Source organism: Miscanthus floridulus, chromosome 9, assembly GCF_019320115.1.
Source record: "Miscanthus floridulus cultivar M001 chromosome 9, ASM1932011v1, whole genome shotgun sequence".
Classification (NCBI taxonomy): Eukaryota; Viridiplantae; Streptophyta; class Magnoliopsida; order Poales; family Poaceae; genus Miscanthus; species Miscanthus floridulus.
In genome coordinates, this window is record NC_089588.1 from 18,809,190 (window position 1) to 18,825,843 (window position 16,654).

Below are 16,654 nucleotides of genomic sequence, written 5' to 3' on the forward strand. Positions count from 1 at the left end.
CTATGGTTTATACCTTTGCCTTGAGCTTTTTGTTTTTCTCTTTCTTCTTTCCAAGTCCAAGCACTTGATCATCATCATGGTATCATCATCATCATGCTATGATCTTCATTTGCTTCATCACTTGGAGTGTGCTACCTATCTCATGATCACTTGATAAACTAGGTTAGCACTTAGGGTTTCATCAATTTACCAAAACCAAACTAGAGCTTTCAAGTACGTCGGGCTCATTAAGGACATGTACAACAATGTTGTGACTAGTGTTCGAACAAGTGATGGAGACACGGTTGACTTCCCGATTAGGATAGGACTACATCAAGGGTCAGCTTTGAGCCCTTATCTGTTTGTCTTAGTGATGGATGAGGTCACAAGGGACATACAAGGGGACATCCTTTGGTGTATGCTTTTCGCGGACGATGCAGTGCTAGTTGATGAAAGCCGGACATGAGTGAATCAGAAACTGGAGTTGTGGCGGGAGACTTTAGAGTCCAAAGGTTTTAGACTCAGTAGAACTAAAACTGAGTATATGAGATGTGACTTCGGCACTACTACTCGGGAGGAGGAAGATATTAGTTTGGAAGGTCAAGTAGTGTCCAGGAAGGATACCTTTCGATATTTAGGATCAATACTACAGAGAGACGGGGATATTGATGAAGATGTTAGCCATAGAATCAAAGCAGGGTGAATGAAGTGACGCCAAGCATCTGGTGTTTTATGTGACAAAAGGGTACCACATAAGCTAAAATGCAAGTTTTATAGGACGATGATTAGACCTGCTATGTTGTATGGTGCAGAATGTTGGCTTACGAAAAGACAACATGTTCAACAGATAAGTGTCGCAGAAATGCGTATGTTGCGTTGAATTTGCGGTCATAAAAGAAGGGATCGAGTTCGGAACGATGATATACGTGATAAATTAGGGGTGGCACCAATTGAAGAAAAGCTTGTCCAACACCAGTTGAGATGGTTTGGACATGTTCAACGGAGACCTCCAGAGGCACCGGTGCGTAGTGGAATGCTAAGCCAGTATAGTAACGTGAAAAGAGGTAGAGGAAGACTGAAGTTGACTTGAGTAGAGGCAATAAAAGAAAACTTGAAAGGATAGAATATACCCAAAGACTTAGCCTTAGATAGGAGTGATTGAAAAATAGCTATTCACGTGCCTGAACCTTGATTGCTTCTGCTGGGTTTCAACTCTAGTCTACCCCAACTTGTTTGGAACTTAAAGGCTTTATTGTTGTTGTAGCCAGGTGGAACTGCCGGTCCCATTAGTCATTGGTCAGATCAGTATATATCTTAATTTGTCCAAGGTTAATTTGATCAAAGTCACCAAACATGAAAGTAGGAACCAAAAGGAGAGTTTTACTATACAAAACATGAAAGTTGAGATTTGTAGTGGCACCGGGGAAAGTTAGACCTAGGTTACATACGGACGAACCAAAAAAGAAAATTTTCCACCTTTCAGGTATGTCTCTGTTTTCCATATGTACAATACAACTGATTGGTAAACGGATTTCCATTTCAGATCAAAACTTTAAAACGAGATTTCTTGATCTTCCCTTGTTACATAATGATTCAGGGATGGTATTTGACAGCAAACTCCTGTCAGAGTGAAATAAAACCTCATGCACGTTTGATCAGTCCTCTTACTTTGCATATTTTCTTCTTGAAACAAACGGACCTAAGGAAGCCCAAGAAAGGAAGATAAGCTGGATGGTGCGGCCTTAGTTTATGTCTTCGCTTTTCTGCAAAAGTAATAATAATTTAGACTTGTTTAGAAGATAGATATAATATGAACTTATTTTTTGTGTTCTACAGAATCAAATCCTTTTCACGAAACAAGAAGATAAACCCTCTAGGCCTCTCCAAAAGGAATTTTACTCTATAACAAAATATGTAAATGAGGCAAGGAACAAGGAGTATCCTTCTGATTGCCTTTCCCTTATAAAAGAAAGATGACAGAAACCCCATTGTATCATCTCAAGAAACTAGAGAATTAACATAGAAAAAAAAGGTATGCAACACAAAACGGCAGTATGCACCGTAAATAAATGAAACAATTCTGAATATTAAAGAGTAGAAAGATTAGGAGTGTTCCAAATTAAAAAAAAAAAGATTAGTCAAGGCATCATATCTTACCTGATATGACTGTGGACATCCCAGCCTTACCACTTGGATAAGGACATTTTAGAAGTAGCTCATGCGTTTTAGCAATACTTTTATCCAAAGAAGCATTTATGTCCTTAGAATTCTGTTCTTTCAGCTCATCACTTTCACAGTTTGCACCAGTGCTTCTTGTATGAATAGTTGAGCTGATCTCCTGACCATGGGACGTAGGTTCCACTGAAATAGATGTTCTTGTTTTTGTGTCAATGGATTCTGCTTCATTTTCCACAGTTTGTACTATGTTTTCATCCCTACTTTGCTCTACTTTTCCCTCCATAACTTTCGTCTGAATTATAACATCCCTGCATAATTCATGACTTGAGTAAAATGAAAGATCAGATGGTGCCTCGTCATCTACCCCACATGGGGGACACTCCAGTGGTTCTGAAGTACCTCTGCAAGCCTCATTATCAGCTTGCATTCCATTATACCTGTCTGAATCCTTGTCCTTAGGCCAAACATCAGCACCAGAAGAAATTTCATGAACCTCACACCAGAGGTGCAATCAGTGTGATATTTCATATAAGACTTATCATTAGCTAGGATTTCACTAGAGTGACTTGGCCCCTGATGCTCAAGACTAGTACCAGAAAACTCTATGCCATGGGGAAGAGCATAACATGCTAGCTTCGTACTAGTATCAGAGGTTGAAAGAATATTGTCACTGACAACGAGTTTTGGCCTACATGATTCTATTGTATCTACTTCCATTGCATCCTGCACGAATTCAACATGTTTGGCGATAATTTTCGGGTCAGCAAAACAACCTGTACCAGGCTGCACAAAAGGATTCACAAAAACTTCATTGTTTTCAGCCTTCTCAAGTATAGCATTCTGATAATTGAAAGATGCTGGCAAGATAGATTGGCCACAATCTGTCAGGACTTCAGTTCTGTCAACTTGTAGTGTCTCTTCTTGAGTTTCAGATGGGATTTAACCTTGATCACTAGATCCTAAATGCATATGCAATGAGTTAGAGCATCTAGTGGCACTTTGATAACCGCATTCCGATACGAGTTTCACTCCTCTTAATAGTATGGCTATCTATCCTAAATGTGATCACACTCACTAAGTGTCTTGATCACTAAAACAAAATGGCTCCTACATTTTATACTTTTGCCTTGAGCCTTTTGTTTTTCTCTTTCTTCTTTTCCAAGTTTAAGCATTTGACCATCACCATTGTCATCACCATTGTCATGATCTTCGCCATTGCTTCATCACTTGGAGTAGTGCTACCTATCTCATAATCATCTTGATAAACTAGGTTAGCACTTAGGGTTTCATCAATTAACCAAAATCAAACTAGAGCTTTCAGCGTCTCCTAGCGCTCTGAGCCACTGCCCGCGCTCATCGCAGACGTCTTCCACCAGTCCACCACTCATGCTCCGAGGTTCGCCGCTCAGCTACGACACCTACACATCGAGCTGGCACTGACGATGGTGTGCTCCTAAAGTGGAAGGCCAACTTTGGCTCCACCCTCGGCGCCTCGTCGGTCTCGTCCAAGCCGCTGACAGGGCCATGGTCCGACGGTGGCGAAGGCGATGCGCTGCTTCTGGCCGCCAGAACCTGCTGCTGGACGAGTGCTTCTTCAACTCAATAAGGATGCGTGCTTCTGGCTGCTGGAACCTGCTAGCGCTGGTGCAGCGGTTCTATGAGCCCACGTCCTGGCGCGTGCTCCTATAGTCCTATCTGGCAAGGACGTGCGCAAGCACAACCTGCGGGCGCTGCACGTGGTGGCGGGGTGCCGCAGGAGCCGTTCCTATTCACGACGAGCATCCGTGACAACATCGCGTACGGGCGCGATGGAGGCTTCTGTCACTTCCGTGACTTTATTTTAACAGAATGCTACTCTCAGTTCACGCTTCAATCTTTCAGTGGTATTTTACAGAGCGCCAAACTTTCGGTGGTATTTTACGGAGATCGTGATCTTTGGATGATACACAACCAATTTTCCCAATATAATAATGAGTTGAGTGTTCGGTAGCATATTTCCAATGAATTTTGATGTCTTTTGGCTAAGACATGTTTTTAGTGGTTTTTGGCACAAGCCACATTCTAACGATGTCCCATGGCCAATTTTGCCTTCTTGGGAGGGACTCCTCGTCTCCGGCTGATTCTTGACCCCTCGCCTCATCACTCGATTATTTTCCTATGTCACTGTCTCTCATTTTTTTAAGTCACAATGCTGGCTATACACAAACAATAGTACAATAAAAATCAGAGGAGACCCAGAGGAACTCTCGGGTTACCCAAACAGTATGGTTTTAGCCTTTTGGGGCAACTGGATTTATCCGGTGGTGATCCAGAGGAGACATCGGAGCATTGGGCAATCCAATGGCTATACCATTTGAATATAACCATTGGATGTCAGATGGATGTCAGCAATGTTTCTCGTGTGATACTTCTTCGATGACTACCGGATATTTCCGATAGTCCCGCATGATCTATTTTGAGGCTTGAGGCTATGTGGGTTGGCCCACCATTTGAGAGGGTTGAGATCTTTGTGAATCCACCCACATGTATAAGAGCCAAAGTTAGCCCTCCACTCACATACGCATAGTTGAGGTTGTAATTCATGGTGAGATTGGAGTGATCTAGTATATTTGCTTGAGAGGGATAGCATCTTGGCACTAGGGGCTGTGAGCAAGCTTGAGTGCTTGTTACTCTTGGAGGTTGCCACCTCATAGACGACTTGGTGGCAAATGGCTTCGTTGAAGCATCGAAGAAGCTTGTGAGGTAGCTCTAGAGAGAGCATTTGTTCGGTGCTCTTGTGCTCGTCCCCACTAGAGGAAGATGAAGATCAGCTCTAGTAAAAAAAAAGAGGTGTGAAGAGTACCAAGATGATCATCTAGCTCAAGAGGCTAGTGCTCACGTCAGAGCTCACCTTGAGAGGTGATTCAAACTTGTGGGCTTGGGGTCTAGCGGGAGGAGTAACATCCTTGGACTTGCCTCATCGGGGAGTAGATGGTTGGCAAGCCACCAAACCTTAGGGGAAAAATCATCTTGTCATCTATTGTCTCCCGTTTGGTCTACACTTCCTAACATTAGCACTGTATTTGTTATACCTTGTGTTAATGTTGTTGCTCTCTTGATTGAAGGCTGCCTGGCAGCGCTTTTGTCTAGAACTTCTTTGTCTCATTTTTCCAAATGTGAACCTTCTGTCGACTATCTTCAGAAATTTACTACTCACTCCGTCCCTGAAAGAATCAATTCCTGGAGTTGTCATAAGTCAAACTTTTTAAACTTTGATCGAATTTATAGAGAAAACATCAAGATTTATGATATCAAACTAGTACTATTAGATGTATCATAGAATATATTTACATAATATGCTCATTTCATGTCATAGATGTTATTATTCTTTTCTATAAAATTAGTCAAACTTAAAAAAGTTTGACTGGCATGGATTCTAGGAATTGATTTATTTGGGGAATGAGAGAGTATTGAGGTCTGAGGAACCCACATGCTTAAATTATAGTTGTAGCACTTAGTTTCCACTTGTAAAACTTCTTTTGGATAATAACATATGAAACATCCATGAACCTGAGTGCCACTACGACAAGTAATACCACAACAAGTGCTCATTCAACAATCTAAGTGTCGCTGGTTGCTAAGTTGTGTAACATTGTAATTTGTATATAACCACAATATATATGTATGTGTGTGTATTTGAATGGAGCCCAGAAATCATTTTTTGCGTTGGTGCGGTGTGGCCAAATCGGCCTTCGCTGTGGAGCCTGATCCGTTGATGTTGTTATGTACGTATCAACCTCTCAAGTTAAATTCTCAAATACGATTCACTCAATTCATTCATATATACTCCATCAGTCCTGTAATATAATGCATTCTAAGAATTTTAAAACAAATTAAGAGAGAACATAAAAGACGCATGTACCCTCATTTTATTTTCTAATCAAACTCTATCATCAACGAGATTAATGTTGATTGGTTGATAAATGGAAAGTATTTAATGTAAAATTGGTTTTTGTCATCTAGAATGCATTATATTTGTGGACAAATTATGAATGCTAGAATACACTATATTACAGGACAAAGGGGGTATAGACATAAATACTCCCTTCTTTCCAAATTATAAGTCACGTTGACTTTTTTGTGTACATCAATTTTGCTATGTATCTATATATAATATATTTTATCTAGATACATAGTAAAATAGATGTATAAAAAAGTGACTTATAATTTGGAAGGGAGCGTCAGTCTAACATCTACGTAGTATCCGGCAAGGAACGCACCTTTGCTCCACCTACCTCGTTCCTCCACGGCTCCATGGGAGGATTTAGGATTTGGGGGCAGGACCGCAGGAGGTCGTGTCGGTTTCTTTATGAAAAGTGGGCCCGTGCAATTTTACGCGCTAGATTGACGACCATCGATTCAGGCCTGTTCGGCAGGTATTAAAGCCGGGTGATAAGCCGACTGAAGCTGTTTTGTTGTGAGAGAAAAATACTGTAGATTCTAGCTGATAAGCCGGCTAAAATCATGCTCTATCAATTTATTGTGTTCTTACGACTATTATTTTGGTCATCTTTTCATGTGACTTTGTTTTATCAATTTAAAATTTGAATTTCTAAAAATGACAACTTCAAACAACATTTTGATGAGTTGTATAACTCTGTTGTTTTTTACTTTTTCAGCTGGAATCATTTGCTATTTCAAAATATTGTTTGAAGTTGTCATTTTTTGAAATTTAAAATTTGAATTGTTCAAACAAAGTCTGATGGAGTAATGACCAAAATAAAAGTTGTATATCTTAATGAGTTTTACAAATTTGTGGTTTATGACTTTTTTGTTTGAGGTCATTTGCTATCCAAAATTCTGTCATAGTTCTCATATTTTAAAATAATATTTATAAAAAAATTATTGACCGGACCTTATTTAGCACAGCCCTCCATCTTCCCTTACCTGGGCTTGTTTGGCCTACTCGTCCGTGTAGCTCTCTTGATCGTCCGATTAGATCGGACGGCTCACATCACACCCTTAGCCGGTCAAAACCTGGGTAAAAGTTGGTTGGCATGGCATACATCCTTGCTAAGGACATGTTTAGTGCATCTAGACATCCTTCATATTTAATAGGCTCATTCATGAAAATCAAATAAATTTGATGATTGTATGGTACCACTATTGCTTCTTTGCTTATTTTGATCTAGTGGTAGCATATGACATGTTTATGGGCTTGTAAACCTAGTGTTTGATCTGGAAAATGAGCTCTAAGTGTTTAACTCAACATGTTACAAGATAACCCTTATTTAGAGGTGTGAAGAAGCTTGTCCTTGGATCAAACCGAGTTAAATATCTTTGGTAAATATTCTAGCTTGAACCAAATTTGAGAAAATGATCCTCACCCCATTGATTGACATTGATAATCTCAACCTATCTACATTTTAAACCTTTGTGGTCATTGATGACGAAGGAGGAGAAAAACAAAGATATTAGTACATGGGGAGAAAAACAAAGATATTAGTGCACTAAGACAATGAAAAGACAACAAAGGGGGAGAACTTGACATAGGGAGAGATACATGACAAAGCAAAGGGATCAACTAAAATTTTGAGCACACAAGTAGGGGGAGCAAGCTCATGAACTTGTATGGTGCATTTGAATGTGCATTTCATATGTTTGCTTGCATGGCACAAGTTTTAAATTTCAATATTCATGCTTGTGTGGTGTATGCTAGTTGTAGGTTTGAATGATGAAATTAAAATCTAGCATGCGTAGGTTATCTAGTGATTTCATTTTCAAGTGCTTCCAAGTGGTATTAAGCTAACCATGGTGCTAAGGATGGTATATTGGTGCACTCCGATTGGTATCACGCTTCAAATGTCCATCTTTTATACCTTAGCATCATTTGGTAGACATTGTCTCCTATATTTCTAATCTAAGCATATGTGCAAGCTACAATCCAAACTCTTAGCACATATGTAGGGGGGCAATTGCTACCATTTGGGGTTCATGAAACTTGTCCATATCCTTTTACACATAGTAAATATGCTTGGACAAGCAACATGGATTCAATTGAATTTTAATTCATATCTTTGTGAAAGAGTTGTCATCAATTACCAAAAAGGGGGAGATTGAAAGCTCTAGTTTGGTTTTGGTGAATTGATGAAACCCTAAGTGCTAACCTAGTTTATCAAGTGATCATGAAATAGGTAGCACACTCCAAGTGGTGAAGCAAATGAAGATCATGACATGATGATGGTGATGCCATGATGATGATCAAGTGCTTGGACTTGAAAAGAAGAAAGAGAAAAACAAAAGGCTCAAGGCAAAGGTATAAATTGTAGGAGCCATTTTGTTTTGGTGATCAAGACACTTAGTGAGTGTGATCACATTTAGGATCGATAGCCGTACTATTAAGAGGGGCGAAACTCATATCGGAATGTGGTTATCAAAGTGCCACTAGATGCTCTAACTCATTGCATATGCATTTAGGATCTAGTGGAGTGCTAACACCTTTGAAAATGTTTGTGAAAAATATGCTAACACATGTGCACAAGGTGATACAATTGGTGGTTGGCACATTTGATCAAGGGTGGTGAAGTTTGAGAGCAAGGGTAAGAAACTCCATCGGCAGAGTGTCCGCCCGTAGATTGCGGATAGTCCGATGGTGCCACCGGTGCCCTAGACAGAAAATATAGAGGTCACTATAAGTGATCGGACGCTAGCCTCGGTTGGACCGGCGCGTCCGGTCAGTAGAAGCAGCGAAGATGCTGGCGTCGGTCTCTGACCGGATGCTGGGTCACTTAGTGATCGGACGCTGAAAGGCTATGTCCGGTCCTGCTAACATGGCAGTGCATAGGGAGTCGCCGTGTGACCGGACGCTGGGTGTGTCTGGTCGAGCGTGACCGGACACGTCCGGTCATGAAAAGTCGTCTCTAGATGCTTACTGGAAATGACTGGACACTGGGGTTTAGCGTCCGGTCACTTTGAGCTGCAGTGTCCGGTCGTCACTTGACCGTTGAGATCGGGCGAATAACATTTGAAGAGAGGGGACATGTGGCACGCATCGCGTGACCGAACGTTGAGGTCCAGTGTCCGGTCAATCTGACCGGAGCATCCGGGCACCCCGTGTTGTGCCCAGTGAAGGGGTACAATGGCTCTATTTCGTGAGGGCTTCTATTTAAGCCCCATGGCCAGCTCAAGCTCATCCTCTTGGCCATTTGCATTGACATAGCAACCTTGTGAGCTTAGCCAAAGCCCTCTCGCTCATCTCCATCATAGATTCAACATCTTTGTGAGATTGGGAGAGAATCCAAGTGCATTGCTTGAGTGTTTGCATCTAGAGGCACTTGGTGTTCGTGTTTCACTGCGAGATTCGCTTGTTACTCTTGGTGGTTGCAGCCACCTAGATGGCTTGGAGCAGCGAGGATCATCGAGCAGAGGTTGGTGATTGTCTCCGGCTCTGATCGTGGTGATTGTGAGGGGTTCATGACCTTTCCCTGGCAGAGAGCCAAAAGGTACTCTAGTGGATTGCTCGTGGCTTGTGTGATCCTCATCTTATGTTGGTTGTGCGGCACCCTATTGAGGGTTTGGCGTGTGATGCCAATTAGCGTGTGAACCTCCAAGTGAGTGAATCACCACAACGAGGAGTAGCTTGCCGGCAAGCAAGTGAACCTCAGTAAAAATCATTGTGTTCATCATTTGATTCTGAGGTGATTAGTCTTCATTGATATTGATTCTTGTGATTGATTGGCTCCTTCCTCGACACGGCGGTATAAACAAATTGCTCACTCTCTTTACTTTACCGCAAACTAGTTGTCAAGCTCTTTAGTGTAGCTAATTGTGAGAGCTTGTTAGTTTGGTTAGTGTGGCTCTTTAGTTAGCCTTTGAGAGCACACTAACTTAGTGTAGTGACATAGCTATTGTGTGGATAGAAACTGTATAAACTAGAATTGTGGTAGGTGGCTTGCATTTTTAGTAGACTAGTGCAACACTTGCTTCGCCTCATAATTGTCTAACCGGTTTGTTAAGTGTTGTTGTAGAAATTTTTATTAGGCTATTCACCCCGCCCCCTCTAGCCATTAGGACCTTTCAAGTGGTATTAGAGCCGAGGTCACCGTGATTTGAGGCTTAACAACCTTCTGTGTAAAAATGGCTCAAATCAACAACACTAAGAAGCCACCCAATTTGATGGCTCAAATTATCCCTATTGAAAAGCTAAGATGACAACTTATATCAAGTCAATCAATAGGAAGGTTTGGAAGGTGGTAGAGACAAAGATTGAGATTGAAGATGAAGAGGCTCCCTCCGCCACCGAAGAAATACTACTTCAAAATAATGACATTGCTCTTAGTGCCATCCATGATGCTTTGGATGAAAGAACATTTGAGCAAATCAAGAACATTGAGAGAGCTCATGAGGCATGGAAGAAATTGGAGGAATCATTTGAGGGCACTCAAGCCATGAAGGGTGCAAAGGCATACATTCTCAAAGAGAAGTTTGCAAGCTTCAAGATGAAGGAGGATGAGAGTGTGCCGGAGATGTTCCATAGGCTTCAAGTGCTTGTTAATGATCTCAAAGCACTTGGAGAAGAGGTGAAGGACAAGGACTTCTCCCACAAGTTCTTGAGATGCTTGCCTTCAAGATTTGGCACATTAGTCACTATACTAGTGAGGAGTGGTTTGGACACCATGATACCAAACCAAGTGTTGGGAGATATAATGACCGATGATACATATAGAGATGATGATGAGAAGGAAGAAAAGAAGGAGAAGAAAGATGAGAAGAAGGATGAGAAGAAGAAGACTGTGGCATTCAAGGCCACATCATCCAAGGGCAAGGCAAAGCAAGATACATCAAGTGAAGATGATGGCTCATGGGATGATGATGATGATGAAGATGAGAAGATGGCTCTCTTTGTCAAGAAATTTGGCAAGTTCATGATGAAGAAAGGGTACCGTGCTAGAAGAAAGAAATCTTCATCCAAGAACAAGGAAGAGTCAAGAAGGTGCTTCAAATGTGGAAGCAAAGATCATCTTGTTGCTCAATATCCATACAATAGAGACAATGATGATGACAACAAGAAGAACAAGAAGAAGGACAAGAAGGAAAAGAAAGAGAAGAAGGACAAGATGACCTTCAAGAAGAAGAAGGGTGGTTCATATGTGGTTACTTGGGATAGTGATGCTTCCTCAAGTGATGATGATGATAGTGATGATGACAAGACCACTAAGAAGGCACTTGCAAGCATTGCTATCAATGAGAAGCCTTCTCTCTTTGACACTCCATCATGCTTCATGGCTAATGCCACTAAGGTACAAATTTGTGATGATGGAAGTGATGAAGAGCATGATAATGAAAATGAAAATAAAAATGAAAGTGATAGTGATGATGATGAACCTACTAAGGATGAACTATTTGACATGTTAGAAGATGCTAGAGAACACTTTGACATCAAGAGAAGGGAATGCAAAAGCTTGCATAAAGAACTAAAAGCCCTTAAGCAAGCCTTTGATGAGCTCAATGCATCTCATGAGAGACTAGAGGAAGCCCATGAGAGGCTTAGCAAGGCTCACAAAAAGCTTAAAAAGGCTCATTCCTCTTTGCTAGATGAGCAAGATAAAAAGAAGCATGTTCAAACTTGTAATGTAGGCTTAACTTGTGATATAATTGAAGAATCTTTATCTATGCCTATCATCGTTGCTCCCACTAACCCTTCTTGTAGTACTTCTACTTCCACGTCATCTAGTAGTGATGGTTTCACTTGTGATGCCTCACTAATGGTTGAGAATGAGAACCTCAAGAAGGAGGTCAACAAGCTCACTCACACTTTGGCTAAGGCCTATGGTGGTGAGGACCGCTTGCTTATGTGCTTGGGTAGCCAAAGAGCTTCTCTCTACAAAGAGGGATTGGGCTATACCTCCAAGAAAGGCAAGGCGGCCTTTGCTCCTCACAAGACTAGTTTTGTGAAGAACAATAGTCGGTTTTGCACTAGTTGCAAGTAAGTTGGTCATGTAGAGCATGAATGCAAAAACAAGAGCAAAAATGCTAATATATCCTCCATTAAGCTTGATTCTTTCTATGTGCTTACCAAGGATACAAATGGTGTGAAGGCTAAGTTCATTGGTAAACCATGGATGGGATCAAAGAAGAAAGCCATTTGGGTATCAAAGAGCTTAGTGACTAACCTTCAAGGACCCAAGCAAGTTTGGGTACTTAAAAAGAATTGATCTTCTTTTGTAGGTAAATTACAAAGCCGGAGGAAGGCATTGGGTTCTTGATAGTGGGTGCACTCAACACATGACCGGTGATGCAAGAATGTTCAACTCAATCAACACTAATGGCAATGATGGTTATGATAGAATCACATTTGGTGACAATGGCAAAGGCAAGGTCAAAGGGCTTGGTAAGATTGCAATATCCAATGACATAAGCATATCAAATGTGTTGCTAGTAGAGAGCTTGAACTTCAATTTGCTATCCGTGGCTCAATTGTGTGATCTTGGATTCAAATGTATATTTGGGGTAGATGATGTAGAGATCATAAGTGTAGATGGCTCTAATTTGATCTTCAAAGGTTTTAGATATGAGAATCTATACTTGGTTGATTTCAATGCTAGTGAAGCTAAATTATCTACATGCTTGTTCATTAAGTCTAGCATGGGTTGGTTATGGCATAGAAAGCTTGGTCATGTTGGAATAAAATAATTGAATAGATTGGTTAAGCATGACTTGGTTAGAGGCTTGAAAGATGTTGTGTTTGAAAAGGATAAGCTTTCTAGCTCTTGTCAAGCCAGAAAACAAGTTGGAAACACCCATCCTAAGAAAAGCATGATGAGCACTAGTAAAGCATTTGAGTTATTGCACATGGACTTGTTTGGGCCAACACAATACACTAGCATTGGTGGAAATAAATATGGCTTTGTGATAGTGGATGATTACACTAGATACACTTGGGTATTCTTTCTAGTGGACAAAAGTGATGTGTTTGCAATATTCAAATCTTTTGTCAAGGGCATTCACAATGAGTTTGAAACAACCATCAAGAGAGTTAGAAGTGATAATAGTAGTGAGTTCAAGAACACTAGAATTGATGAGTTGTGTGATGAATTTGGAATTAGACATCAATTCTTGGCCAAGTACACTCCACAATCAAATGGCCTTGTTGAGAGGAAGAATAGAACACTCATTGATATGGCAAGGTCTATGCTTAGTGAGTACAATGTGAGTCAATTTTTTGGGGCCAAAGCTATCAACATGGCTTGCTATTGTAGCAACCGTCTATATTGTCATCCATTGAAAGAGAAGACACCATATGAGCTCTTGAATGGTAGAAAGCCCAACATTGCATATTTTCGGGTCTTTGGTTGCAAATGCTATATCTTGAAGAAAGGCACTAGATTAGGCAAGTTTGACAAGAAATGTGATGAAGGATTCCTACTTGGTTATTCCACTACAAGTAAAGCATATAGAGTTTGGAATTTGGATAGTGGTACTCTTGAGAAAGTTCATGATGTTGAATTTGATAAAACCAAGGGTTCACAAGTAGAGAATGAGAACTTGAAAGATGTTAGAGGTATTTAACTTTCAAATGCCATGAAGAACATGGATGTTGGTGAATTGAGGCCTAGGCAAGTGAATGATGATGAAGATAATCAAGTACAAGTGCTCTCTAACTCAAATGTGTAAGATGATACAAATCAAGCTAATACAAGTGGCTCTCATGACAATGAACAAGATCAAGTGGCTAGTACATCATCTCAACAAAATGATCAAGCAAGTGCAAGCAATCAAGTTCTAATACTCCAACCAACCAATGTTGCAAGGGATCATCCATTGGACACTATCGTTGGTGATATTTCTAGAGGTATACAAACAAGATCAAGATTGGCATCATTTTGTGAACATTTCTCATTTGTGTCATCCATTGAACCAAAGAAGATAGATGAAGCATTGAGAGCTAGTTGTCAAGCTCTTTAGTGTAGCTAGTTGTGAGAGCTTGTTTGTTTGGTTAGTGTGGCTCTTTAGTTAGCCTTTGAGAGCACACTAACTTAGTGTTGTGACATAGCTATTGTGTGGATAGAAACTGTATAAACTAGATTTGTGGTAGGTGGCTTGCATTTGTAGTAGGCTAGCGCAACACTTGCTTCATCTCATAATTGTCTAACAGGTTTGTTAAGTGTTGTTGTAGAAATTTTTATTAGGCTATTCACCCCTTCCCCCCCCCCCCCTCTAGCCATTAGGACCTTTCAACAATGCTGGCTATACACAAACAATAGTACAACAAAAAACAGAGGAGACCCAGAGGAACTCTCGGGTTACCCAAACAGTATGGTTTTAGCCTTTTGGGGCAACTGGATTTATCCGGTGGTGATCCATAGGAGACATCGGAGCATTGAGCAATCCAACGGCTATACCATTTGAATATAACCATTGGAGGTCAGATGGATGTCAACAATGTTTCTCGTGTGATACTTCTTCGATGACTACCGGATATTTCTGATAGTCCCGCAAAAGAATCAATTCCTAGAGTTGTCATAAGTCAAACTTTTTAAACTTTGACCGAATTTATAGAGAAAAACATCAAGATTTATGATATCAAACTAGTACCATTAGATGTATCATAGAATATATTTTCATAATATGCTCATTTCATGTCATAGATGTTATTATTCTTTTCTATAAAATTAGTCAAACTTAAAAAAGTTTGACTGGCATAGATTCTAGGAATTGATTTATTTAGGGAACGAGGGAGTATTGAGGTATGAGGAACCCACATGCTTAAATTATAGTAGTAGCACTTAGTTTCCACTTGTAAAACTTCTTTTGGATAATAACATATGAAACATCCATGAACATAAGTGTCACTACGACAAGTAATACCACAACAAGTGCTCATTCAACAATCTACGTGTCGCTGGTTGCTAAGTTGTGTAACATTGTAATTTGTATATAACCACAATATATATATATGTATGTGTGTGTATATGAATGGAGCCCATAAATCATTTTTGCATTGGTGCGGTGTGGCCAAATTGGCCTTCGCTGTGGAGCCTGATCTTTGATGTTATTCTGTACGTATCGACCGCTCAAGTTAAATTCTGAAATACGATTCACTCAATTCATTCATATATACTCCACATGTCCTGTAATATAATGTATTCTAAGAATTTTAAAACAAATTAAGAGAGAACATAAAAGACGCATGTACCCTCATTTTATTTCCTAATCAAACTCTATCATCAACGTGATTAATGTTGATTGGTTGATAAATGGAAAGTATTTAATGTAAAAAATGGTTTTTGTCATCTAAAATGCATTATATTTGTGGATAAATTATGAATGCTAGAATGCACTATATTACAGGACGAAGGGGGTATAGATATAAATACTCCCTTCTTTCCAAATTATAAGTCACGTTGACTTTTTTGTGTACATCTATTTTGCTATGTATCTATACATAATATATTGTATCTAGATACATAGTAAAATAGATGTATAAAAAAGTGACTTATAATTTGGAAGGGAGAGTCAGTCTAACATCTACGTAGTATCCGGCAAGGAACGCACCTTTGCTCCGCCTACCTCGTTCCTCCACGGCTCCACGGGAGGATTCAGGATTTGGGGGCAGGACCGCAGGAGGTCGTGTCGGGTTCTCTATGAAAAGTGGGCCCGTGCAATTTTACGCGCTAGATTGACGGCCGTCGATTCGGGCTTGTTCGGCTGGTATTAAAGCCGGCTGATAAGCCGACTAAAGCTGTTTTGTTGTGAGAGAAAAATACTGTAGATTCTAGCTGATAAGCCGGCTAAAATCATGCTCTATCAATTTATTGTGTTCTTACGACTATTATTTTGGTCATCTTTTCATGTAACTTTGTTTTATCAATTTAAAATTTGAATTTCCAAAAATGACAAATTCAAACAACATTTTGAGGAGTTGTACAACTCTATCGTTGATGACTTTTTCAGCAGGAATCATTAGCTATTTCAAAATATTGTTTGAAGTTGTCATTTTTTGAAATTTAAAATTTGAATTGTGCAAACAAAGTCTGATGGAGTAATGACCAAAATAAAAGTTGTATATCTTGACGAGTTTTACAAATTTGTGGTTTATGACTTTTTTGTTTGAAGTCATTTGCTATCCAAAAATTCTGTCATAGTTCTCATATTTTGAAATAATATTTATAAAAAAAATTATTGACCGGGCCTTATTTAGCTCAGCCCTCCATCTCCCCCTGCCTGGGCCTGTTTGGCCTACTCGTCCATGTAGCTCTCTTTACCGTCCGATTAGATCGGACGGCTCACATCACACCCTTAGCCGGTCAAAACCTGGGTCCCTCCTCCGACTCCTCCACTTCTCCCGTTCCACACGTAGCGGCGGCGCCTGGTGAGCCCCCTCGCGCATCGGGACTCCAAGATCCAAATCGAAATCGAAAGTTGACTCCAATTTGGAGGTCTGACTCCCGACGATATAAGCCGAGGCAGAGCAGATCCCCTCGCTCCCTGTTGTCCCTGGTAAGGTTTGCTCGATCAT

The 16,654-nt window shown here is 40.3% G+C and overlaps 1 pseudogene; it reads right to left on the reverse strand.

Moving 5' to 3' along the window:
- Positions 1 to 1,494: 1,494 nt before the first annotated feature.
- On the reverse strand, positions 1,495 to 3,951 carry LOC136479364 (uncharacterized; annotated as a pseudogene).
- Between the last annotated feature and the right edge of the window lie 12,703 nt (positions 3,952 to 16,654).